Source organism: Choloepus didactylus, chromosome 17 (genome assembly GCF_015220235.1).
Source record: "Choloepus didactylus isolate mChoDid1 chromosome 17, mChoDid1.pri, whole genome shotgun sequence".
Classification (NCBI taxonomy): Eukaryota; Metazoa; Chordata; class Mammalia; order Pilosa; family Megalonychidae; genus Choloepus; species Choloepus didactylus.
Window position 1 is genome coordinate 6,839,364 of NC_051323.1, and position 26,389 is coordinate 6,865,752.

Consider the following 26,389-nt stretch of genomic DNA (forward strand, 5'->3'; position numbering starts at 1 on the left):
GTTGAAGGGAGAACCCGGGATAAGAAGCCATGCAGCAGATGAGGAGGGCGCCTAGTCCTCACTGGAGAGTGACATCCAAGAGCCAGAAACACTGGGCATGTCACCCCCAGGTCCTGAGGCCACGGTACTGTTTTAAACTGTTTACGCAAGAGTAACACACATACAGAAAAGTACTCCAATCATAAATGCACAGCTTGGTTTTCATGAACACATCCTGTGTAGCCAACACCTGGATTGAGTAATGGAATAGTACCAGAATTCCAAATGTCCCCCTCATGCCCCTTCTGGTATCTACCCCAATCTATTCTCCTGACTTCCAACATTCTAGATTGTGCTGAGTTTGTACACATATACATATTACTGGATATCTGTATATAAATCGAATCATACAGTAGTGCCCATTCTTTGTAATCTAGGGACAGAATCCCCCAGGCCCAGCTTCTTATCTGGACTTGGCTGTCTTGGTGATGTGCTAATGATGCTCCTGTCGCACCTCCAGGAGAGAGGTGTAGCTGAGGACCCTCGTTTTACTCCATGGAATGTGCTGCTCTGACCTGTTGCTCCTGGTCAGAAGATGGACCATGGTGGGCAGTTTGTTCTCTCACTACTTCTCTGCCAAAAATCCAATCCCTAGTCCACACATGACGGCCCGGCCAAATCTTCCCCTCAGAGGTGGGCTCTGCAACTCCAAGGTTTACTTGTGACCTTACCCAGTGACTTCCCCAGAAGGGTCTCTAGGAAACCCTCAGGGAGGCTGAAAGCAGACTGCAGCTTCTCCTCTCCCACTAGCTTTCACCTAATAGTGCAAGATGCCCTTCCCTCACACAGCTAGGCTTGAGCTTGCTACTACATGTTTCATAACTAAACAATATATAGTTAGGGATAGATATAGCTATTAAATATATGTTAAATATATCTATTTAAATAAGGTCCAATTAGTGGTAACTGACATGTAAATCAGATGTTCTATTTCTTAACCTGGGTAATAGACACAAAGGTGTTTGTTTTATTATCATTTAATGAATACATAAATTTCATCCACTCTTCTGAATGCATGATACATTTCTCACACATACATAAAAATTCCATACTCAAAGAAAAGGATTGGATGGCCATATATCTAAAAAATGATAATGTTTAATTAACCCTCCCCCCCAAAAAAAAACCTACAGGCTTCTTAAAATACCAGAGGATATCTTTATTATCTTTTGGCAGCTGAGATCTTTCTAAGCAATACAGGGAACCATGAAACCATAAAGGAGGAGGGGAAAGTACTCTGTAAATCTGATAAGAAGTAAGTATAAAATTTTATATAAAAAGTCAAATCACAACAGATGGGGATAAATATTTGCTAGAAATATATTTTAAAAAAATGGGCTCCTAAAAATTAAGAAAAAAGACTAAGAGAAAAAAAAAAAAAAGAAAAATGGGAAACGATGTATGACTAGGCATTCCTGAAGAGGAACTATGTCATTCACATACCTCCTTGGTATAAAAGAAATATGACTAAAGTCCTCTGAAGTGATCAGTGCCATTCATAAAAAGGTCTAATTCAACAAGGCTCATGAAAATCTTCAAGTAGAGGGTTCTGGTGCGGTGAGTGAAATGAAAAGTCAAGCTACCAATCCTGCCACTCGCAACTGCCTTCCATCTTTAAAAGAGTGACCCTCCCCCACACCTGCCTCTTCTCCAGAAACTCCAGTCGTTCTCATTGCGCAAACATTCTAGCTTAAGCACCACCCCCAGCTAGCAATAAGTGAAGCTGAATCAAGGCCTTCACCCTACATGAACAGGGTTTTTAGCCATCTCACACAGTTATGTATTTATTTGCTACGTCTTCTCTTCACTTGCCCAGTTATCTTGGTAAGGTCCTGTACTTGACCCTGCTCAGCATGATGTTTTCATTAGTGACTTAAATCATGACATGCCTATAAATGTGTGCATAAAAGAAAGAGTTACAATACTCAAAGTAGTAGATGTAGGTAGTAGAAGTGCCAAAATAAATACGATGAATTTTAAAGGTATTCATATAAAGTCTTGCCTTTTGGATTTTTTCATGTCAAAAAAAATTCAGAAGCAGAACTTCAGCTTCAATATTTGGTTCAAGATGGGATGCATCTGCTAAAAAAAGTCAGCAAATAAACAATAAGTTTAGGCTGCATTAATAGATGTCCTGGATACACAACTAGAAGTTCCACAACATTCTACCCTTGTCCAACTATATGTGAAGAACCATGTTGGGTTCTGGGTGTCTCATTTTAAATCAAGAACAAGCACAGTATATTGAGAGAATGGCAAAAGATTTGGAAACTATGTCAAGAGAAATCACTAAAAGGCAAAATGAGCTATTTGGTAGATGAGCTGGAGTGGGCAAAGCAGAGGGGACGTACAGATTCACAGAGATCTAGTGCAACCGAGGCAGCACACCGGTCCCATGTGCAGCTACTGAGACTCAAACTACCTGCAACGTGGTACCCTAGACCTCATCCTCCAACAGAAAAGGGCATTAGAAAAACTAGCAAAATCCAAATAAAGTTTGGAGTTGAGTTAGTAGTAACGTCATAGTGTTAGTTTTTTAGATTTGACAAATGTGCCATGGAGAAGTAAGAGGTTAAAATGAAGGAAACCAGGTGAGGGGTACAGGGGAATTCTCTGCACGGCTGGATATGAAGAAAGAATGATTTCCCAGTAGTGCAGTGAACGCCCTGTCGGTACCCAGAGTGTGTTCTGAGATTAGAAGACAACCTCAACTGGGTACTTCTCAAAGGACCCCTTGTTATTCTAGGGGCCACTTGGTACCATTAATTGTATTTTGGAGTCTGAATGACAGAAAGCACATCCATTCCATACCAGAAAATAACAATCTTGCATTTGCAATCGTGTTGTGACTTCATTCTTTTACCAGGTCAAGAAGAATCCGCAAGCCTCTACACAAGTGTTTTCCAAACTTGAGGTCACGGCCCAGGGAAATCAACTCAGTCATACCGACTAAACTGGGAGGTACTCCTGGTTGAACATTTAGAGCTCTGGGGGCTTAGGGGGTGTCGTTTTTGGTTGTCACAATATTCGGGACCTTACTGGCATCTGGAGGGGGGGTGTCTAAGATGCCAGGCAACTCCCAATGCAATGAAGAACTGTCCAGCATCTCAACAGAACTTCAAATCTCTCACCATTCAAGAAGGAAACTGAAAACAAACAAAGCAAGACTTTATATTTAAGTATACTAACTCCATTTTTCACATAAATGCAAAATATTTCAGCAGTTTAAATAAATGCTTATTTTCCAGGCATGCCACTATCCCACAAATTAAGAAAAGATTGTTGTACTTTATTTACAACTTTACCAAAGACCGTTCGGCATTTCTTAAAACCTATTGGTGCATCTATTCATAGCAGCTGAGTTTCCAGTACAACATACCTGCATCAGACTGCATTTATATAGGCATCACTTCCAAATATGTAATAAAGGACATTACAGACTTCGCTGAATGTATTTCCAAACATTATTAAGTTGGTAGGAACTCATGAAACACAGTTCTTGCTAAATTTCTTAAACATTAAAAAAAATAATTTTCATTAATATCACCCTATATATATGTAATTTTTTGTGGCACGATCAGAAAAGTATGTTGTGAAAATTAAATACTGAACTTATTTTTCTTTCTTACTCTAATAATGTTCCCCCAAAGTCTACCACATGGCTGCTACTATTTCTTCTTTCAGTCTACCATCTAAACCCCAGTGCCTCTCTCCAGGAGTTTTAAGTACAGGGGCTAAATTTTCACCAGGTTTTCTGTGAGACTTCATCATTTTCCTATCCCATGTCAGGTCATTTCACAGGGAATTATTTTGACACTACATTTTGAAATAAAACTGAGTTCACCGGCAAGTGTGTGATACTTTTTTATTTCTCCATGTTGACAGTCTGAAATTTGTCTTATGATAGTTCTATGTCAACTAAGATTATCTCCCACTTTCTCTTCTCATATACAAATAGAATTCTGTTTTTATTTGTTCTAACATTAGCATATATTCTAGTGTCTAGCCATCTCCCAGCTCTTTCATTTTCCTTTTCTTTTTATAGGGTATGCCTTCTCATCTTATGTCCTTTAAAACCAAACTTATCTAATATAAGTAGGTGCAGACACTCAACGACTTCACTGTAACTCCTAAGGTAGATGTGGCATAAACATTTTAACTTTGAAAAACATTATCAATTATTTTCCTTCTATTACCCTTTAAATTAACACTTACGTCAGCATACTGATTTTTTTTAATTAAATTCAGTTTTACTGAAATACATTCACACACCATACAGTCATCCATGGTATACAATCCACTGTCCACAATATGATAACATAGTTATGCATTCATCACCACAATCCATCTCCGAACATCTTCCTTACGTCAGAAAGAACCAGAACAAGAATAAAAAATAAAAGTGAAAAAAGAACATCCAAATCATCCCCCCATCCCACCCCATTTGTCCTTTAGTTTTTATCCCCATTCCTCCACTCATCCATACACTAGATAAAGGGGTGTGATCCACAGGTCTTCAAAATCACACTGTCACCCCTTGTAATCTACATTATTCTATAATTGTCTTCAGGAGTCCAGACTGCTGGGTTGGAGTTTGGTAGTTTCAGGTATTTACTTCTAGCTATTCCAATACATTAAAGCCTAAGAGGTGTTATCTATATAGTACATAAGAATGTCCACCAGAGTGACCTCTTGACTAGCATACTGATTTTTGAAACTATGTGTGAAGATGACTTTATTTCAGAATAAACAGGGTGCTATATTCCTTGCACTTTACCCTCATCTAAAAGATGGCAGGGAAAAACTGCAATAAAATCCCAAGCCTCCCTCTAGAGACTTTTTAATCCTTTTTCATTCCATAAGTCGTTTTTAAGGGGAATGAGAGGTCAGATAAGGTGCATTTCAGAAATGCTGTCACAGTGGTTTTTAACACCTTTTATTCTTCTTACTGGTGCTATTTTTTTGTAGAGTAAGGAACAAGAATTTTTGTTTTTTTTTTTATAGACACTTTTATTTTAATTTCAGACTTCTATTTTTATGCTTAACATTTTCATAAACTTTTTTTTTTTTTTTTGGTAACTGGAGCCACATAACAAGTTGGGGAGAAAACTGCCTTGTCTCAACAGTTTTGCTAATTTTTAAGCTGAAAGATGATGGGTGCCTAGAGTTTACCTTACATTTAATTAAAATCAGTAAAAATAATATTAAAAAAATAAAAAAAAACAGAGAGCTAAAATATGCATTTTAAAAATAAATGAGGAGAGACAAGATGGCAGCACAGAGAGGTGTGACATTTAGTTAGTCCCCTGGAGCAAATAATAAACAACCAGGAACAACTAGTAAATAATCTGGAATAACTGCTGGGGGACAACCGTAACTGTCCACACATTGTACACCAACCTGGACTAACGGTGGAATGGCTGAGATCGCAGCATAAAATCTGTAAGTAAAAGCTGTGGAACCTGCACTGGGAGCCCCCTCTCCCCACAGCAGGCTGAGTTGCAAAACCTTGCTGTGGGAGAAAGCAGCATTCCTGGAACAAGCGAATATAGTTTAGCCCAGCTCCAACTGGGGTTTTAATTAACAAATACAAGCTACAAACACATACAAACCCCTAACAAGCAGACACAGGCTTTTAGACACAACTGACTTTAAAGAGCCAGAAAACACCTGTGCCCTGGGAAAGGCAGCCCAGAAGACCAGGTGCTCTCTCTGACCGACAGGCGAAACTGGGAAGCCAAGGCCTAGTTCTGAAAGGAGGCTTTCTTTCCCTTTCTCTCTCTCAGCCTGAGTGGCTCAGTGAAGAGAACCTCAACCATTTTGAGTTTGAAGTGCTCTGACCCAGACAAGGCTGGAGTCAACAGAGAGACAAAGGAGTAATTCAAATACAGAAGATAACTCCCTAGGGGGTGTATCTTCTCTAAAAGGAAGGAGGTGCAGTCCCGCTCTAGTGCCAGCCTTCCCTTCAAAACTCAGACCCCAAGGCCTGGGGGAAACCAGCCAAAACAGGAACAACCTAAGCTGTGAACTAAAGGGGCCACACATCCTTACACCAATCAGGAGCAACAGGCAGACGGGCACCACTTGCTGGGAAGCTTAGGAAAAGCACAGTGGCTAGAGTCCTCACAGAAAAGTCTGTCAATCTTCTAAGATACACCCTCAGGGAAACTTGAAACTGAATATAACCCTATTCTGAGACCTGAACCTGTTCTGGTTTGGGAGAATTTGATTGTGGTAACCAAGGAAACCAGATGCTTAGGCAACAGAAAACTACCAATTACACTAGGAAAAACAAAGATATGCCCAAGTCAAAGAAACAAACTTACACCTCAATTAAAATACAGCTGAGATATTGTTTAAGTTTAATGAAACAATCAATTAAGAATTTTCAAAGAAATATGCTAAATCAATTGAAAAACAAAATCAATGATTTCAGGGAAGATATGGCAAAAGAGATGAAGGATATAAAGAAAATACTGGGTGAACACAAGGTAGAAATCAAAAGTTTGAAAAAACAACTGGCAGAATCTATGGAAATGAAAGGCACAACACAAGAGATGAGAAACACAATGGAGACATATGACATCAAATCTCAAGAGGCAGAAGAAAACACTCAGGAACTGGAGAACAAGACACTTGAAATCCTACACACAAAAGAACAGATAGGGAGAAGAATGGGAAAATATGAGCAACATCTCAGGGAACTGAATGACAACATGAAGCGCACGAATGTGCATGTCATGGGTGTCCCAAAAGAAGAGAAGGGAAAAGGGGCAGAAGCAATAATAGAGGAAATTATCAATGAAAAGTTCCCATCTCTTATGAAAGACAAAATTACAGATCCAAGAAGCACAGCATACCCCAAACAGAACTGATCTGAATAGACCTATGTCAAGAAACTTAATAATCAGATTTTCAAACATCAAAGACAAAGAGAATCTTGAAAGCAGCAAGAGAAAAGTGATCCATCACATACAAAGGAAGTTTGATAAGACTCTGTGCAAGTTTCTCAGTAGAAACCATGGAGGCAAGGAGGAAGTGGTGTGATATATTTAAGACACTGAAAGAAAAAAACTGCCAACCAAGAATCCTATATCTGGCAAAACTGTCCTTCAATATAAGGGAGAGTTTAAAATATTCTCTGACAAACAGACAATGACAGAGTTTGTGAACAAGATACCTGCACTACAGGAAATACTAAACGGAGCACTACAGACAGATAGGAAAAGACAGGAGTGAGAGGTTTGGAACACAATTTTGGGTGATGGTAGCACAGAAATGTAAGCATACTGAACAAAGATGGCTGTGGATATGGTTGAAAGAGGAAGGTTAGGAGCATGTGGGACTCCAGAAGGAAAGAGGAAAGATAAAGACTGGGACTGTATAACTCAGTGAAACCTGAAGTGTTCAACAATTGTGATAAAATGTACAAATATGTTTTTACATGAGGGAGAACAAATGAATGTCAACCTTGCAAGGTGTTAAAAATGGGGTGGTGTTGGGGGAAAAATACAATCAATGCAAACTAGAAACTACAGTTAACAGAAACACTGTACTATGCTTTAGTACAATGTAACAAAGGCAATACACCAAAGGTAAATACCTGTAAGAGGGGGATATAAAGGAGAGTATGGAACTCTTGGCATTGGTGATGTTATCTGGCTCTTTTATTGTACTTTAGTGTAATTCTATCTCTTCTTTTGGGCTTTTTAGCCATCTTTTTTTTTTCTTTCTCTTTCTTCTTTTATCTCTCTACCTTCTTTGACTCTTCCTCCTTCTTTTTGGAAGAAATGGAGATGTCCTTATATAGATAGTGGTGATGGTGGTGAATGCATAAATGTATGATTATACAGGGAACTATCAATTGTTTACTTAGGACAGAATGTATGGTGATGAACAAAACAGTCTTAAAACAAACAAACAAACAAAAAAAAAAACCAGGTTGATGAAGAAACGTTGAGGGTACTATATTGAGAGAAATAAGTCAGACACATAAGAGCAAATATTGTATGGTCTCAATGATATGAACTACTTATAATATGTAAACTCACAAACATGAAATATAAGTTACCAGGATATAGATCAACACTAAAGAATGGGAAGTGGTTGCTTATTATGAGCAGAATGTTTAACTAGGTTGAACTTAAGTGTTTGGAAATGGACAGAGGTGACAGTAGCACGTTATTGTGAGAATAACTAACAGTGCTGAATAGTGTGTGAAGGTGGTGGCAAGGGGAAGCTCAGAATCATGTATGTTACCAGAAGGAAAGCTGGAGGTTAAAATATGGGAACGTATAAAACAGTGAATCTTGTGGTAGATAATGTCTGTGATTATCCGTACAAATATTAGAAATCTCTTTCATGAACTAGAACAAATGTATGACACTGTAACTAGAAGTTAATAATAGAGGAGTATATAGGGAAAAACTAAATCTATTACAAACTATGTACTACAGTTAGTATTTTAACAGTCTTTCATCAACAAGAACAAATGTACTATACCAATACTATGAGTCAATAATGGAGGGAGGGTGGTTAGGGGTATGGGAGGATTTGAGTTTTCTTTCTTGTCTTCATGTCTTTTCCAGAGTAATGAAAATGTTCTAAAAATTGAAAAAAAATTAATTGTGGTAATGAATACACAGCTATATGATCGTACCATGGGCAACAGATTGCGCACTTTGGATGTTTGGATGACTTCATGGTATTTGAACAATCTCAATAAAATTGCATTAAAAATGAGGCACTATCTGACGGGGCTAAGAATCACTAATTTGGTAGACCTCAAAACTAGAGTTTCTTAAAAATGGAACAAAATTGAAAACATTCAAGTACAGTGCAAATAGCTTGGGTATTGTTTCACAAAACTTTTGTTTCCATTATGTGTGTTTTCTGGGTGCTGTAAAAAGGTATCTCTTGCTTTTTTTGTAAGTAAAGGTCAAATAAGGGTGTGCTCTGAGATGAGTTTCAATAACTGAACAGGTCCCTCAAGCTCCCTGGTCCCTCACCAAGGTCTCCTCCCTTCCTCAGCTCGGTCTGACTTTGTGCTCCATTTTTCAGCCCCATCTCCAACCCCACCGCAACCCCCAAGCGGATGCTTTCACCTTCCCCACTTCTTCAAATCACTCCTTCAACCATTCTTTTACCTTTTCTGTTTTGTTTGTTTGTTTGTTTTAAGCATGGGCATGGCAGGGGCCTTTTTAGGCATGATGAGATCCAGAAGTCATAAAAGAAAGGACAAAGGTTATATCTACAATAAAAATGAGAATCTTTTGAGGGAGCCAAAAGATACCATAAACAAACCAAATGAGAATGGGGGGAAAGTCCTATTAAAAAAAAAAAAGCCCTGCAACAATCAGGAAGAAACAATTCTATGAGGGGGGAAAAAATGTAAATACAGTTTTTAAATGAAAATTCAGTACCCTACCCCATGACCCAGCAATTCTTACTTCTAGGTGTACCCAGGGGAAATGAGAGCACCTGTCCACTTCCACCATGCTCCACTGGCCAGTGCAAGCCACAGGCTCAGCCCATGCAGGAGGGACACAGCCGCTCACGGCCGTGAGGAGAGGCTTGGGCAGATGGAGGGAAGGACTGACGGGAGCCGAGCTCTGGAGACGTTACCACGTTTTCTTCGTGTGCCTTTCTTACTGGATCTCCTGCTAGGAATGGCACAGTGTCTATTATTACTGTGAATAGTTTTCCCTATTTCAGTGTTCAGGTGCTTATTGCTAGAGCAGAAGAAAGCTACTGATTTTATCATTACCATATATCCAACCACTTACTAAATTATCACGCTAATTCTAATAATTTTTTAGAAGAGTCTCTTGGGTTTTTAGACATGAAGTCATACGAGCAAAAAGAGAGCTGGTTTTTACCTCACATTTTCAAATGTTGATTTATGCTGGTAATTTATTTTAGTTTCTTGTCTTAATACCCTCACTTGAACTGGGCTTGTAAGGGGGTGAGTACTACTTCCAGGAGGGCATTTTGAAGTCTGGTGTCACAGCGCCTGGGTGCTGTCCTGGCCCAGGGATGCTGCAATGTGATGGATGGGCCCCGTCTCTGGACTTTCAAATGTCCCAAAACAAAAACCTGTCTATGATTATCTGAACTGAGACGCTAACTCAATTTTATAGAGATACAAAGTATTTTTGTAGGCTTTCAGCCTACACTGAAATCACCAATAATGTAACTACTGGGTAAATTGTTTGGAACTTGACACCAGGAGTTGTCTAAGAGAACCAGCACTGATGGCAGTACTGCTCACAGTGTCTGGCTTGCCAGCACATCGTCTGCTCTGGACCTGTATCTGAAGCTGGCTCAGTCATAGCGATTCTATATATAGGTACAAGCATCTAACCCCTTCATTATATCCTGTAATATAACTGTGTCTGATCACTTTTATCTTGAAATGCATATTATTTTACTATACATTTCATTTTTGTTTACATTTACATAAGGACATCATACCGATTTCTTTAAGGTATGTGAGTAGAATTCCAGTGAATAAACACAGAAAAAATAATAAGAGTTAGAAAATCAACATCCTGCAATATGCAACAACGGATCCAGGCAGCTTACATCAGTGACCACCAACCCAATGGAGAGACTGGGTGACACATGAATCCACTACAACAACCAGATATTATGGACCTCTTGATGTAATAGATAGGAAGTATTATGAAATATTCAGCACCTATAAAATAGTCTTACAACCCCCCCCCCAAAAAAAACCCCACAAACCTAAACTGAACTTGAATCTAATCAAGCCTTTAGAACTGAGTCTCAGCTAAAAGAAATATGGGGTATGGAAGGAGACATGAAAATGACACCATAAAAATGCAATCCAGAATGTGGGAAATATTACCAAACAAATGATCCTGTCTCTTTAACAAATAAACAGCATTTAAAAGGGGAAAAGCTGTTAAGATTCAGATTAAAACAGGTTTCAAAAGATATACTAACCAGATCTAAGCCAATTTTGTTTGGATCCTGATTTTAACAGACTAACTTAAAAAAAATATTTTTGAGACAATCAGGAAAACTGAACATGAACTGGTATTAAATAATATTAAAGAATTACTGTTAATTTTGTGAGGTATGATAATGACATTGGGGTTTCTGTGATTACAAAAACACACAACACTCCTATCTGTTGTTAGAGAAAAATACTGAAATATTTATGTATAAAATGATATACAGGTCTGAGATTTGTTTTAAAATGCTCAAGAAAAAAGGCGGGGTGTTAGGGAATTGCTCTAAAAATGGCAAAATATTGATAAGCATTGAAGCTGGATAACAGTACAGGAGAATATTGTAACTAAGTGTTAATCTCAGTCAATTTAAAAAAAATCTTAGATCCAAAAAAAACGACAGATTCACCTTTCCTCTCTTTACTCTAGGTCAATAACACTAATCTACAAGCTACTCCGTGATAAGCTCCTCTTCTATCGTCATCCAACACATCTAGCTTATTCATGGGGACAAGGACAGTCTTTGATGTACCCTGTTCATCAGGAAAGATACTACGTCTCTGGTGATGCTTTGATATGCCAATCTGGAAACTCAATCAAAAAAGAGGTCAGTTCAGTTTGCTTGGTCTTGGTATATCCCCAAGGGATCCTAATTACTACTACCTTCCACGGACCTTTTCCTTAGCACAACTGTTATTTTCACTGTACACAAATTCTCCCATCTTGATCTTTTTCTCACACACTCACTTCTGCCCACCTCACAAGCCCAGTGTAATCTGCTTCTACTGTGTCCAGGCAAGTCCCTTCTCCACAAGGCTTGCTCAAACTCCTCTGCAGAGTATCAGAAAAGACTTTTAGTAGCTCACATTACCCTATAATTTTAAATAGGTAAACTGTGAAGTATCTCCTGTATTTTTACACTTCCTAACTCATATTGTCTGCTATTTAACTTTCTATGAATTTATGTCCTGTCCTTCCCCATTAGAATGCAAATTCCTTGAGGGCAGGGACCATATTTTACATAAGGAAATATACCCTATATTATTAGTATTCAAATTATATACTAAGTATTTGAGGATGGTAGGCATCTGTTTTCTCTGAACAAGATGAAAATGATAGAAACATCTACTAATAGCTAAAATAGCAAGGTCTTACTGTATGCTGGCAATATTCTAAACAATATATATAAAATAACCATCTAATACAGAGGTGACATACTGATAAAAATAACTCACACAGGGTCACAGTTAGTGACCAGGCTGGGGTTAGAACCCAGGCAGTCTGGCTCCAAAATCCCATTCCTAACCTCACCATTCAGCAACTCAGGAAAAGCTTAAGAATAATAAAGAGGGAAATTTTGTCCAGAGCAGAAATCTGGTCTCAGGGTTATCCAAACACTGAGGCTGCAATCTGAGTCTCTGAATTCCAGCAGCATACACAATAGAAAACAGGCTGGAATAAGAGTCAAGGGATCTGGAATCTCGTCCTAACTTGTAGTAGGATCTCAAGTAAGTAGTGTAACACCAGCTTTCTAGACTATAGATTTATTTGGGGGGGAAAAAAAAAGAAAAAGAAGAAGGTTGATTTCCTTCTGGACCAAAGGGTCTATTACTCTAGCTTCCCCCTGATTTTATTAGAGAGAAAAGGCCTAAAAGAAATAAATTCATTATCCAGCTGCCAAAGTGGCCTCATCCCCACAGGGAGATCTGTCTCCCTGCCACACTGGCCTTTAAGACACACTATGCCCGTAAGACCCCTCTATGTTCCCTCTCGGCTGCTACTCTGGGAAAGAAAACAAGGTTCACATGGCTCCAAAGAGACATTCACTTAAGAAAAGGTTTGGGGAGCTCAAGCCACAACAATGGGAGAGAAGGGCAACATACACTGAGTCTCAATTTCAAGACTCCTAACACCACCAGTGGGCATGTATCTACTCATAATCATTTAACCCAACTGAATTCCAGTTTCTTCACCCAAATGGCCCACACAACACCACCACTCCGGCATCTAACAGGCACCTGCAGTCTAACGTGTCTGAAATAGAACCCCAATCACCACTTCCAAAAACATCCTTCCCTCCCCTCCTGTCTTCGCTGCTTGGGAAGAGCCCTCTTCTCATCCATGTGCTCTTGCAAGCATGGCCCAGCTGCCATCTTTGATTCCTCCCTTCCCCTCAAACTACACCAAGAAGGCTCTTCCCTCAAAACATACCCGGGTCAGATCATGTCTCACCTCCTTTATGCCACCTCTCTAGTTCAAGCCACCTTCATCTTTTGCCTAGAGCAGCTTCCCAAATGGTCTCCGTCTTCTACTCTTGCCTTGCTCCACGGGGTAGCTAGAATGATCTTTTTAAAAGAACATAAATCATGTCAAGTCACTCACTTGCTCAAAACTCCCCAGTGAGTTTTGAACAAGAATTAAATTTAAGTTCCTCACCATAGCCTCTAAGGCCACACATAATCTGGACCCGGTCTGTTCCCACCTCATCTTTTCTACTTCTCCCCTTTGCTTAACCTGCTCCAGTCACTCCATGCCCAATCTGACTCATTCTCACCCCAGAGCTTTTATTCTTGAGGTCTCTGCTTAAAAGTCACCTCCTCTGAAAGGCCTTCCCTGATCATGCTTTCTAAAACAGCCACACAGACCATTCTTCTGCCTTCCATCAATCTGTATTTCCTCACTCTGCTTTATTTTCTTCAGAAGACTTATCATAATCCAAAATCATATTGTTCCTTTTCTGCCTCCCCTGCCCCCACCAAAATGTAAGCTCTGCCATAAGAAGAACATCGACTGGTCTTTCATTACTCTATCCCCAGCTTCAATAACAGTGCCTGGCAGAGTATTCACTGAAATGAATGAATTTTCCCAGTCTCTATGATGTGTCAAACCCTGTGCTGGATGCTAAGGATAACTCCAGCCACTGTTTTCTCTCCATCTGTTCACAGTCAACCCCCTGGGTGCTGTCCATTCAGGAATTAACTTGGGCTCCAGCTCCCTTCTTTGAAAGGGCCCATTAAGTTCCACAACCTTCTCCACTCTAAGGGCCCAAGCCAATTAACACTTTATCCCTTATCTCCTTGACCTTTCTTCTGAAGAAAATAAAGCAGAGTGAGGAAATACGGATTGATGGATTGATGGAAGGCAGAAGAATGGTCTGTGTGGCTGTTTTAGAAACCCTTGTTCATGCCTCGATGCCTGTTCTTCATGGCATGCCCTCCCTCACACTACATGCCTGGCAACCCATGAACCATCAGCTCAAACTCATCTTTTGCCTCTGGATGCCTTCATGAATTCATCCACACAAACTGAGGAGCCTCCCATCTCTGTTCTCCAGCTATACCTTGTATGTATAAATCTGTATCATAGCTGTTTTTTTTTTTAACTATACTATATTATATTTGCCTGTCTCATCATAAGAGGGCTGGAAGTCCCTTCGTTTCGTGTCCGCAGCACAACATCTCCACATAGGGTAAGTACTCAATACATACTTACGGGTGCTTTGTACTCCAACAGCAGAGTGGTGTAGTTTTGACAGAGAGCATATGGCTAGCAAAGCCCAAAATATTTACTATCTGGCTCTGTAAAGAAAAAGTATGCCAACCTATGGATTAAATATAAACGAACATAGGCTTTGATTTCTGACAGAACCTGGTTTAAAATCCTGGTTTTACCATTTACTACCGGTGTGACTGAGGGCAAGTAAGCTAACCTCCCTGAGACTCAATTTCCTAATCTGTTAAGAAAGTAATATCTACCTTGCTGGGTTGTTTTGAAATTTTAATAAGCCTTTTAATTGAGCTCCCTGCTGCCAGCACCATTTTATAAAGTGACTGGTACAGAGTATAGCTTAGTGCTGAGAACCCAGGCCTGGGTTTGAATTACAGCTCTACCATATACTGTGTGACCCTGGACAAGACACAACTTCTCAGTGTGTCCATCACCTCATCTACAAAACTGGGATAATAATGCATATCTCCCAGGAGTTTTGAAGGGAGAAATGAATGAGTCAGTAGTTATGAAAGGCTGAGAAGACTGCCTGGCACAGAGTAAGCACTCAATAAATATTACTAATAAGTAATATTGGTGGATATTAGTTGCCCCCTCCCCTTTCTTCATCTACTCTATCTCCCACTCTCATTTCCAAGAAGCCTACATCCAAAGTAGGACACGACCAAGTAAGCCAGCATTTGCAATACTATGTGACAAGTGCTACCACAGAGGTTGGTGGTCAGGAAAGGGGCTCTGGCTTCCTTCCCAGCCAACACGCGATCGCAGTTCTCCTCGTGGCTCTCGGCCTGGCAGCCTGGCCCCATGCTGACTCCTTCCTTTCCACTTGTTCCTAAATAAACATAGACTCAATTCTCCTCCCTCCTCTAGGCTCCTTCCCTTCGAAACCTAGTCAATTCCCAGGCTTCAACACAGAGAGCTACAAAACTCTCTAGCCATGATTTCTCTTTCTCAAGTCCGTTTTGTATTTCCTAACTCCTGGAATGCTTTTCTACCTAACAGCCTACCATCACCCAAATTCGAAACATCAAAAGCTGAAAAGACACCCTTTTTCTATCTCCCCGCCCCATTTTCCCTATTTACTAGAAGAACCTGCCATTCTTCCACCACCCTGGCTGGTTGTCCTGAAATTATACTTAATTTGTTGCTCCCTCACGATGAGACTTTATCCCACAGTCATCTTTTTCCTTGCTGTACCTGCAGCCACTGACTAACTCAGGTCCTTTTCACTACAGGTCTCATTCAGGCAAAAAGCCTCTAACCGGGATCTGTGCCTCTGGAGCCAATCTTTCCTCTCACACTACTACGCTAGTCTTAAAATACACCACCTTTCATCATGCGCTTTCTCTGCTTAAAAACTCTGACCACACCAGCTCTTCTCCATCCCACAATCCGTATGAAAAGAGGAAGACTGACCTCAGTGGGCAATCAAAATCCTTCCAACCTTATCTCCCATGATGAAAACACCATCACCTCACATTTACACAGGGCTTTATCTAGCTGAGAGAACATTCTCCCATGTCCTGGCATTTCATCTCCACAACAACCCTTGGAGAGAGGCTAACAGGTATTAGTATCCCTTTTTTACAGATGAGAAAACAGATTTCTAGCACAGAACTGGAAGTCAGAACAAATGGGTCCTTGTCCTACTTCCCTTTTAGAACCTCAGGTAAGTCAAACAATCTTTCTAATATAGCTCACTCTTGCCACTTACACATAGGCATCTTCTGTTCCAGAAACTCGTCTACTCACTGTTGGGCCACCCACCTCTCTCTAACATACCATGCTTTCTTAGCTCTGCACTTGACCTCCTACTATTCTCTCATTTGGTAGAGATGCCCCACCCCCAACCGTTTCTATAAAAATACAGTATTTCTTCAAGTCTTGAGCTTAAATGCCTCACCTTTGGAAATGCCTTCTCTGACACCCAAACAAAACCTTATTCCACTTGCCAACTCTATGGAACTTGTAGTAATTAATCTGACACCTTTTACTGCCCCAGTCACACTACAGCTATGAAGTATTTTATATACTTAGGCCTTACCGTTTCAGCCATATCATATACTCCTCCGAGAGGAAAAATTGTATACCTATAATACAATACCTTGCACATAAAGACTCAAAGTTTTGGACCCGACAACCTAGGCCACGGTTTTTTCAAACAGCAGGTTACCCTTGAGTAGAATGTGAAATCAATTTAGAAGATCACAACTAGTATTTTTAATGAAATAGAACAGAAAATAGAGTATACTTTCCATAATAAAGGTAAATAATGTTTCATGAAACTTGTTTTAATTACAAATGTATATGTGGCTATTGGATCACAATATAAAACCTATTTCTTAATATGTGTTGAAATATTAAAAAAAAAAAGTTTGAAAGCTGCTAATGTAGATGACCCAATTTCTAGCCTCAAGGGTTCTGCATTCAAACCAGGAAGATATTTGCTCTCCGCCAAAACCCAAGGCCCTCCCAGATACAGCAGTTACACAGAATGCAAAGATACACAGGGCTAAGGAAGACAAAGCTTAAATCAATGATGAGTGTAGGGAAAGTTGGTAAAGAAATGTTCTTAGAGATGCTTGGAATCTGCCATTCATTTACCCTAAAGACTCCCCTAAGTAGGGCTTCTGAAATGTGCTTCTGAAAGCTCTCGCATTAGAAGTCCTCACTGCCAGATGCTCTGTGAGGGAATGCAGGATCTGTCCTCAGCGATGCCAACCTCATTTCCTACCCTGTTCCCCCCAGACTCTCCCAAGTATCAGCACCTCGCACTTGCTGTACCCTTTGTCATACCATTCCTCCTTTAAACACCTCTCACTTCATTCAGGTTTTTCTTTACATGGCCAGCAGGTTAGATCCCCCTGACCATTCTACCTAAAGTCACCCCCCTCTTCTCTACTTCCTTCACCTGCGTTAAGGTTTTTCACAACACTTTTCACTCCCTCACACTCTAACATATTTATTTTTTTACTGTCTATCCCAGGTGTCCACAAACTTTTTCTGCAGGAAGTCAGTTAGTAAATACTTTCAGCTTTGCAGGCATTACTCGACTCTGCTATTGTAGCATGGAACAACCACAGGCAATACATAAATGAGGAGATGTGGCTGTGTTCCAATAAAACTTTATTTACAAAAGCAAGCGGTGGGCCACATCTGGCCCATGAGCCCTAGTTGGTCAGGCCCTGGTGTACCCCTTCTAATAGGATGAGTCACAGGAACAGGAACGTTCTGTCTTGTTCACTCTGGTATCCTTGTGGTCAGGGTAGTGCCTGGCACTGAATACGTATTCAATAAATATGCACTGAGTGAAAGAATAGTACTAGACTGGGATGGGGAGTTCCACTTCTCTTCTACCTCCTCAGGTGACAATACCATGGTGTTCAAGAAAAAAGAATGAGGCCAAGGTTAGCAGCTTCATTCCCATTCAGTTAGTATCATACCATTTACAAAAGGTCCCATCACCAGCAATTACCAACTCACCCGTAAACGCCTTTGATAATAACTGGTAACCAACTCCTCACACTTAAGTGCCTTTGATAATAACTGGGTCCACAGATTGCTGGGTCCCTGCCCCTGAAGTTCTGTTTCAGTAGGTCTATGGTGGGACCCAAGAAATCTGCATTTCTAGCAAATTCCCAGGTGCTGCTGCTGGTCCTGGAACCACACTTGGAGAATTATTGGACGGGGGCACCCAAAAAACTATAGTTCTAGCGGTTTTATACTATTAAAAAAAAAAGCTACACATTCCTGAAGCTGCAGTGATTTGGCTGGAGGGGGAACGAAAAAGAATAGAACCATAAACCTGACTGCTCAATGGAACTGTTGCTGCAGTATAATGAAGGCAGGAAAACACTAGGCCTTTAATTTTTAACAGACTATCCTCGAAACACTTTTGTTTTTTATTTTTATTTTTATTATTTATTTTTATTTTTATTTTTTTGCTTGCAAAACTAGTTTTAACTAGTTAAAACAATAAACCAAACAGGTAGAGGAGAGAAATCACCAGAGGGTGGCTAAGCTTGATAATGGGCTAGGTATCAGCTTTGCAATCAGTTTCCTTAAAATTCCCTTAAAGAAGGATCATTACCATCTGCTTTCTACTGTGAGATACCAAGAGCCTTTGCAAGATGGATACCAGAGATTAACTCTCATTACAAGGAAATAAACCAACAATAAACTACCAAGCCCCGTTCACTTTCTTCAAATGATAAAAAGCCTATCACAACCAGGGAGAACTCACATCTGTCTTCTGAATTCATCCTCATTATAAAATGTGTGGTGCACTAGTAATGAGTTCTAGAAGTTCTACATTTCTCAGAGCAAGGGACTCTAAAATACTCCCAAACTCATATTAAAATCACCCAAAAGCCATTAGTTACTCCTCCATCCTGAATGGCCCACAAAGAGATTAGAAATTATGGACATACAAATTTATAAATTGATACAGTGATGGTTACGCTGCTCAAGTAAGTGAAAAAATAATTCTAAGGTGAAAAAGTAAGGTAAAAGATAGGTTCTTAGGAGAGAAATCCAAGAGCAGAACTTCAGAACGTTAAAGGATGGCCCATTAAGTAAAAGGCAATACTGTTATCAAAATGCACCCAACAAAAAAGAGGCAGCATACACAAACCTTAACAGGATTCTCAGCTAAGAGCAAGTATTTTTTATCAAAATTTAGCATCCACCGAACGAAAATGTGCAGTGTAAAATACACACCAGATTTAAAGACTTCGTGTAAAAAAAAAAAAAAACGATAAAAATATATCATTGACAATTTTTTATATTGATTACATTTTGAAATGATATTTTGGATCTCCTGGGTTAGATAAAATAAATTATTAAACTTAATTTCACCTGCTGCTTTTAATTTTTTAATGTGCCTCATAGAAAATTTAAAATTACCTATGTGGCTTGCATTACATTTCTACTGGACAGCACTCTGGTCTACCCCAGTTCTGCAGGTAGATTTGCTCTCTCCTCTTCCTGTGGGCGGCTCCTAAAAAGCTGGTAGAAAAGGGTGTGGGGCACTGAAGGAACATAAAGATGTACAGCATATCTGACATGTGGTGGGGCCTTCCTCCTGGACTAGTTCATGGGAGCAGCATGAGTCAGCGCTCAACCTCTGTCACCTGAAAATAGCTCTCACCACCATCTTCCCATGGGAAGAGAGGACTACAGATTAGCCCCATCTCTGCAACCACTGTGTGCGTCTGTATCTACAGCCATATGAACACATGGTAGAGTTTACTAATACGTTCACATCCTGTATCAGAATCTGCCATGGTGTTAATAAGGCTGAGCACAAGATCTCTGAATATGAAAACCACTGGTTCCCATCAGTCGACCACTCCCAGCTCCTAGCATCTACTTCATCCTTACAGGAAAAAAAAAGGACACATCTGCAGCAACCTCTCTCTCCTTTATACAATCCCTGCCCCCTTACTTCCACGACTTGAACTTCTAAGTTAGAAGTTTTCACGTGCTTGCACCGCCAGCCCTCTGCAATCACAGGGGACACCCAAGGGGAACACTGGCTGACAGAGGAACAGAACGGGCCAGCCACTGCCTGGCAGTTGGCAGTCGCAAAGCCATAAGGTTTTGCAAAAACCTACGGTGCAAAGAACTATAGTGAACACAAAAATTAAGAATTTCCTTCTGCAAGCTCTTTTCTCTCTAAGCATCAACAAGATAATTACAGATCTAGGAGGAATCACCTATTTGAGCATACTTTACCATATGCGGACATGTGTTAAGATTTCAGAATGACTATAGTTTAAGGACACTATTGTTAAGGAGAAATGTGCTGCTGGGCAGAATTCAAAGTAATTGTGAAATTTTCATGAAAATAAGCTTAAAAAAGGGGGTAGGGTGCAAATATTGCCAAAATATCAAAATACTTGCATGATTTAATAACCCTGTCATAAAATTTAAACTTCAAAGATGAATTCCAGCACACTGGAAAAAAGTCACAGCCCATGCAACAGGAAAGCATTTAACTCCCAAACATGTGTTTCAAACCCACTGAATATTATCATCCTACAGCAAGCGTCAACAACCTGTGCCAAGCACTGGAGAGGACTCTGGGTGGTCCTCGAGTAGCCAGTCCATAAATATTAGCAGAATGAATGAAGGAATGAACCAGAAAACTCACACACACAGTACAATAAACATGCAGAATCCATGGCTAGTTAATCTGAAAACAGAGCCAAAGGGAGAACAAAACAGTCTAGTCCCAGGCCATTCCCCTAGGAGTCAGCTCCCCCAGGTTATTTCTGCTCTACATAGTTTATCCATCCCTTCCTCTACTTATAAATCCACAGATTCTGTAAAAGTTCCAAGTCCTCTTTTTTCACAATCCCCCTCCCTCTTCACCAGCTTCCCCAAGTAAAAAGAGAGGACAACATCTTCCAGTCTCACTGGGTTTCAGACAAGTATTAACATATCTAAGTCACCCAAAAGTGTTCCCCTGCCTCCACAGGCTAGGCACTGCACTAGGTGATAGGGGACAAAGTAAGTTTTAACACTATACCTGCCCCTCAGGTGGTTTGTGGGGAGAGGGGGAGGCAGACAAGCAACAGTGTGAAAAGTGCCAGAGAATAAGGCAGGAGTGCCCACTAGAGGAGTAGGAGGGGAGGGTGACAGAACCAGAATCTTAAAGGAACAATAAAAGAAACAAAAGGCAAAGCCCAAAACTATAGTCGAAGACAATCTGTGACTGCTGTCGCAGTCTGCCAGTCAGCTCATCAGGACAGTGCTCCAAAGTGAGTCTCCTAACGACAATCCTCATACTATGGAAAAGTTCAGAGCGCATGGCATTGACACTGAGTACTACCAGAGAAAACCCACAGACTGGCAGAAGGCAACGTGCAAACCAAATGGGCCACAATGCCAAGAGGTTTCACCCACTTACTGTTTCATCCCTCCCAGCTGCAGGCCACATGACTGACCCACACTGAGGATCTGCTGTTTTTTCCTAGCAGCATGGATGGATGTGCAGGGATCTAGCCATACTTTCTCCCTAACACCCAATAGCTGGTGGACTGCAAGAGATGCAACCAACTGGCTGCTTGCATGAACCTGATGGACCCATAACTCCGCTAAGACATTACTCAGAGACAACAACTAGAACAGTTGTAACAGCAGGAACGTCAATTAGCAGATGCTTAAAGAGGGGCGGCAAGGTGGGGGCAGGGACCAGGGTAGGGCCCATCTCTTGCTGAGTTCCCAGGACACTGAGTTTTCAAGGCCCTGGTACCTGGCTTGCAGGATGCTCCATCTGGCATGCCAACACACTTTCTATTTCTGACTCCCTGTAGCTCCAGATCATTCCTAAGCTGCAGACTCACCTTGCCCAGCTCCCCTCTGCCAACACCCTCCTGGCCTCCTGGACTCACCATACTCTTCTGGCCGCTCACTTCCTTCCCATGTAATCCAGGTAATCTGTTCCCTTAGGAAACTGCCTCATCCTAGATCCCCAACATCAGACAGGACGTGGCTGTTATATAAAAATGACCACATTTTTAAAATGCTCTGATCTGTGTATCTTGTAAGGGCTATTTTCTCTTTCCACCTCAATTTTAGTGAATAATTTCAGTGGCTGAAAAAATTATACCCTATCATTTTAAGGAAATGAAAAACACCATGGCCCACAGTACAACACTAAAATCAATACAAAATTAATCTTCTATAAACAAAGATTTTTATTTTAAACTGTGTTGTACTTTTAACTTTTAAAATCTGAAGCGGAGAAAATGGCTCTTACGAGTCCATAGTCAAGAAAGAAGCCCTGCAGTCATATTTGTAATGTAATTTTTTAAAAACTCTATTTCTAGGATAATCCAATAACAGCTTAACTGTCACTAAAAACAACCCTTGGAACCTCCAGTTTAAAAAACCAAAAACAAACTCAGCAGATTTACAAGGTAGACGTTATAAAGCTGATGTTTTAAAAATCAAGTTCTGACTCATAAATGCACAAATTTTTTTCTAAAAAAAAAATGTTGCTGGCCTAATGTAGGGATTTGATCATCTCACACATCAAGTTTCCTAATTTCTACTGTGAAATAGTTTACTATCTTTAAACAAAATTGCTGTACTATGTCTTAAAATTCTTCTAAAACTAAAAGGAATTAAATTCCCAATTTAAACAAGAGAAAAAAAAGCTTTATTTTACTAACTTCAACTTAAACACAAATATGTCATAATATGAGGGAACAGGCTTCAAAATCAACTTTATCTGAAATCATGAAATTAAAGACTCTAGAACCTGCATTTTCCCATAAATTTACATTGTCACCCACCCTTTCTTGAAAGCCAAGATAGATGCAATTAATGATTTGTTGAAATTGAAAAAGTCTTAAGAATGTCAATCTTTTAACAGGTTATAGTTACAATAAAACAAATTCTAAGAAGACATGATTGTAAACATCTTTTCAATGGTAGTCAATTTACTTTGCTACAGGAAGGCAAAAGGCACCACATTAAAATCGTATGCTAATTACCGCTCCTGGCTTTGCAGTAATCAAATCCTGAATACAAAATTATTCCAGTTCACTCTGGGACGTATGTGTGTTTTAAGTGCCATCCAGAATTTTTTGAGAGGAGAAAACTGAAATCTATTAACAAAAGAGTGGCACAACTTTCAAAAAGTTGGGAATAACCAAACTAATGGGCTACCTAGTCTCATGCTTTACATTTTGAAAATAACATTGGATGCTTCTGAGACTAGCATAACAATATGATCACCTGTCCATTTATACACTATATTTTTAACTTATGAAAAGCTTCCTAAAGCTAGGGGAATTATAAATGAGGAAACTATAAGGACTCCCTTTGAAATCTTGAACAATTTTGCCCAAAACCAAGAGTTGGCCCCCAAATGTTAAGAAAGCACTCAAGAAATGAGTGTTACAAATCATAGTAGCCCTTTCTCAAACTGGGCAAAATTAGTATGAAAAAAGCTGCCAATTATTTTGTCACCAATTCATTTATTCCTTCCTCAAGGCATGTTTTGCCCTGTGCTGTAGAAGTACTGGACAAATGCATTTTCCCCACCAGACTGAAGGGGAGATGCCCGTCTCATTCATTCATCCCCAAATCCCTTGGTACCTAGAGCAGAGCTCTTTATACATAATAGCAACTGAAAAAGCCTTGAATGATTTAAGGGGATAAATGCATTCCTAACCCCAGGTAATCAATTAGGCTCCAACTCATGCAAGAATATTCATAATTTCATTTTAGCTAATAAGCACTGAGTAACTTGATTAGTGCTTTCCTTAATGTGCAAAGCTATTAATTGTACTTTAGGCTCTGAATAACAGATTTTAAATACGTGTAAAAGAAAACGCAGAGAAATTTTTAAAAATACTTACGCAAATAAAATAGGAAACGACTGGTTTAACTGTGTATCACAGAACTAGATGGTTTTGGTGTGGACACAAAGTGATTGGGCCTAACATCTGTAAATATGTTTAACATAATAATATTACAAAGAGTACAAGAGGTCCTGGAATTCTGGCTGGCAAAGTCAGAATCGGCAAGCAGGAGGCTTAATTAATGTACAGTACCTCCATCTCCGCTCAGAAAGGGTCTGGGAAGGTGGGGAGCCTGTTCCCCTGCCCCAAGGAACACTTCTACCCCAGCCAGCACGGTGCTGCTGGAAACCGAGGTACAGAGGAGCTGGCGCAGTCCATGGCCTTACTCGCCGTCACCCAGAACTGAGGGAACACCAGCTGGAGCAGCCCTTTTCCGGACACCCAACGGTTCCCATTCCATCAGCTCTCCAAGGCTCAGCAAACTACGGCCCAATGACGGCCTGCAGGCCTGGCCCAGCCACTGCTCGTTTTGTATGGCAGGTGAGCTAAGAATGGTTTTCACATTTTTAAATACTGGGGAGGAAAAAAAAATCAAATGAAGAAACGTATTTTATGACAAGTGAAATCAATATGAAATTCAAACTTCACTGTCCATACAATTGTCAACTGGAATACAGCCATGCGCAATCATTTACTTAGGCTAAACCTGCCTTCCACAGCTTGCAAAGCCTAAAATATTTACTATCTTGCCCTTTACAGAAAAAGTTTGCTGGGCCCTGGACTAGAGTACTTGGTTATACTCCTGGCTGCCTCTCTCCTCCCTCAGAGGTGGGTCACTGCCCCACCAAGTAGAGGCTCTAAGCTTGACAGGTGTTTTCCAGAGCAGTTTTCTAGTCATCAGGGTTGTCCAAAGTTACATCATTACATGTAATATAAGCAATTTATTAGAGTGGACACAAAGAGAAGGTAATACAGAAGGCAATGAAAAAGAAGCACGATACAAACACGACATTACAGGAAAGAAAGAGCAGATCTTTTTCCAAACTACTTACATCCAGTTCTGGGTCACACTTCTGAAGGTAAACAAGGAGAACAACAGAGAATTTGGAGGTGGACAGAGAATTAAAAGAGCTCAAAAATCATACCACTTAAGAAATGATGAAAGAAATGGGATTAGCTGACCCAAAGAAGGAGGTGAGGAAAGAACTATCATGTAATAATGAAGGTGTCAGACTACATTTGCGGATAGGTCAAATTCCTTGATGAAATTATTGGCAGCCTGAACTAATGCTCTACAAGACATATATATACCTAATGAATTAAATGTGATTCTTAATGTGATGCCATTCCTGCCTCAGGCCATAAACCAGACCCTTACAATATAAACATCAAATACTGTACTATAAGTCTTCAACAGATGTAATTACAGGAATGTTCCTTTTTCAGAAACATGTGACACTAATGAAGCTACCAGGAAAGGTATGCTATTGGGGTGTGGAGGTTCAGTAATGTTCAAGTAACCAAAAAGTAACATAGGTTTCATAATCACAGGCCCAAGCAGGGGGAAATGAGCTCAAATTACAGCATTTACACTACATTCAAGAATGTTCCAACTGTGGGCTTTAAATTACTCTAGTAGATTACTGAGGGTACAGAAATCTTCCTCCCAGGACACTGTTCATGTCCATTAGAACACACCATCTGGAACTATCTAGATGTTTTTCTTGAAGCAAGGAGAATGGGCTACTACCTAAGTTCTCAAAGGTCTCTTCCTGCATGGTTAGGATTCTGTCATTTTAACTTGCCAGTTTTCATGAGCGAGACAGCCGGTAGCCATTGCTCACTTTCGTTTTGGCTTGAAGGTGGTCAATGTACACACAAGAACTACAGTCAAGGATAAACCTGAATGTCCCCAAATAAAATCATTTAATTACAACGTCTCTTAAATTACAGAGAAGGGGAACAGATTCCCATTAAGTAGATAAAACTGAGAAACAGGCACAGCCTCCAAACATTTCTGTTCCTTTCAATGATAGTAAGTACCTTATTGCAAAATGTCCACAACTGAACACAATAAATGTTCAATAAATGCTGCCTGAAAAAAATACAGTATATTTCATATTATTTTTGCAACTTTTGAAATACAGAATCCTTGAACACAGAATGTTGAGTCAATCCCAACACTGCAATCAGTAATGCAAATTCTGAAACCTGCTCTAAATACAACTTTAATCAATCTGAGCTTTCTAACCCCAAATTCTACATTCTGTGTTTCCTTAAAAATATCTTTTCTACTGTGTGAATCACACACTAAAGGGAGTCACTAAAGTTTCTCCCCTCCTGGGACACCTATACAGGATTTTAAAATCAAGAGTACAAAGCACTCTGAAGCCAATTCTACACTCTTGAATTAATCTTACCAGGATAAACTTTTCACCAGGTATCTCTTACTTTTTATTTAAAGACCTGTAGTAGTGAAACAAAGAAAACACACACTCCCTCCCCCTTTTCCCACCCATATGGCAGTAAACTGAAGTTAACTTATTTTTC

At 40.0% G+C, this 26,389-nt stretch overlaps 1 protein-coding gene and 1 long non-coding RNA gene across 3 annotated transcripts in view; both read right to left on the bottom strand.

Annotated features, from left to right (window-relative positions):
* KCMF1 (potassium channel modulatory factor 1) overlaps nucleotides 1-26,389 on the bottom strand; it is an 89,450-nt gene that overhangs the window by 61,792 nt on the left and 1,269 nt on the right. The window lies entirely within an intron of this gene.
* On the bottom strand, nucleotides 1,441-26,318 carry LOC119512036. 2 transcript variants are annotated; one of them, XR_005212315.1, is made up of 3 exons: nucleotides 19,428-26,318; nucleotides 13,248-13,360; nucleotides 1,441-3,185 (listed from the first exon to the last, which is right to left on the bottom strand). It is a non-coding gene; the product is annotated as an uncharacterized LOC119512036 (long non-coding RNA). The 2 variants fall into 2 exon arrangements; XR_005212314.1 differs by lacking the exon at nucleotides 19,428-26,318 and adding an exon at nucleotides 14,508-15,537.